Raw genomic sequence first — 1,841 nt, forward strand, 5'->3', positions numbered from 1 at the left:
GAACCATACTTTGAGAACCACGGATCTGGCCAAACCCCTTTTGTTTTACAGTTTGAGATAACTGAGACCCTCAAAGACAAAGTAGGTTGTCCTAAAACCAAATGATCTCACCTACAGAAAGGGCTGTTTTACTACACTGCCCAGCTGACTTGGTTTCTCCATAACTTGCAGGTCATCGCTTGCTAACATTGTTCGATGACATCTGTGCGCCTCTTGCCTGTCCCAGCATTTGGTCCTGTAAAACCTTAGCCCTCTCATCCCCACCCCACGCCCCATCCTTCCTATATTCTGTCTCCAGTGGCCCATCATCTCCTGAGAAATGAGAGAAAAGGTGGTGGCCACAGAGAGACCAATAAGAGAAAGGAGACAGAGCAAAGGATGAACACGAGACTCAAGGAGAAAATGGAATATGAAGGAGAAGAAAAAAAAAGATGGGTAGATGTGTAGAGGCAGGAAGTCGATTAGTGGTGGCCTAGGGTTGGGGGTGTAGGAGAGATGGGGAGTGTGGTGGGCAGCAAAGACATCCATGTCCTAATCTGTGAAATAAAGAGCTTAACTTGTATTATCCAGGCAGGTGCAGTGTAATCACATGGGTCCTTATATAGGGAAGAAGGCCACAGATTCGGAATCAGGGAGGTGTGTTGTGAGAAGGGCTTGTTAACGTAAAGAAACAATCAAACCTGTAAAGAACTTTTACGAGTTTCTTTGAGCCAAACTGTCAATTATTACCGGGAAGCAGAATCCCAACATACTGGGACTAATGCTCCAGAGGATGGCGGGTTTTTTACTTTGTTTTAAACATTACGGTCAAAAGAGAAGATGTGAGTGAGTTACATGGACTCCATTGGCACTTGCTAATATTGTTCGATGACATCTGTGCGCCTCTTGCCTGTCTCAACATTTGGTCCTGTAAAACCTTAGCCCTCTCATCCCCACCCCAATCCCTGTCTTTCCTATTTTCTGTCTCCAGTGGCCCATCATCTCCTGAGAAATGAGAGAAAAGGTGGTGGCCACAGAGAGACCAATAAGAGAAAGGAGACAGAGCAAAGGATGAACACGAGACTCAAGGAGAAAATGGAATATGAAGGAGAAGAAAAAAAAAGATGGGTAGATGTGTAGAGGCAGAAAGTCAATTAGTGGTGGCCTAGGGTTGGGGGTGTAGGAGAGATGGGGAGTGTGGTGGGCAGCAGAATGCCCACCCAACCCACCAAAGACATCCATGTCCTAATCTGTGAAATAAAGAGCTGAACTTGTATTATCCAGGCAGGTGCAGTGTAATCACATGGGTCCTTATATAGGGAAGAAGGCAACAGAGTCAGAATCAGGGAGGTGTGTTGTGAGAAGGGCTTGTTAACGTAAAGAAACAATCAAACCTGTAAAGAACTTTTATGAGTTTCTTTGAGCCAAACTGTCAATTATTGCCGGGAAGCAGTATCTCAACATACTGGGACTAATGCTCCGGAGGATGGCGGGTTTTTTACTTTGTTTTAAACATTACGGTCAAAAGAGAAGACGTGAGTGAGTGACATGGACTCCTTTGGTGATGGATGAGGGAGGCGGGAGAAAGCAAAGCGGGGACACCTCTGGGGTTGGATAAAAAGTGAAATGATAGACACACACTTCTTTTACTTAGGAGGGTGCAGGATAATTCACAGTCAACCATGAACTCAGTAACAATGAGGAGACTGTGGTCTCTGCAGAGCGGTGCCTGTGCTTTGAGGGGTCCAGAAAAAGGAAAATTACTTTGACTTTCCAACAATAGGTTATCGTAGATGCAAAAAGACCACAGACAGGCTCAGTTAAGGTAAAGACTGACCTTTGTCGGGAAGATACCGGCTTAG

General features: G+C 45.3%; 1 protein-coding gene across 1 annotated transcript in view; it reads right to left on the reverse strand.

Moving 5' to 3' along the window:
* The window catches only part of ITGA9 (integrin subunit alpha 9), a 257,076-nt gene that overhangs the window by 45,627 nt on the left and 209,608 nt on the right, over nucleotides 1-1,841 (reverse strand). The window lies entirely within an intron of this gene.

The sequence above is a fragment of the Myotis davidii genome, unplaced genomic scaffold (genome assembly GCF_000327345.1).
Source record: "Myotis davidii unplaced genomic scaffold, ASM32734v1 scaffold81, whole genome shotgun sequence".
NCBI classification, from domain to species: Eukaryota; Metazoa; Chordata; class Mammalia; order Chiroptera; family Vespertilionidae; genus Myotis; species Myotis davidii.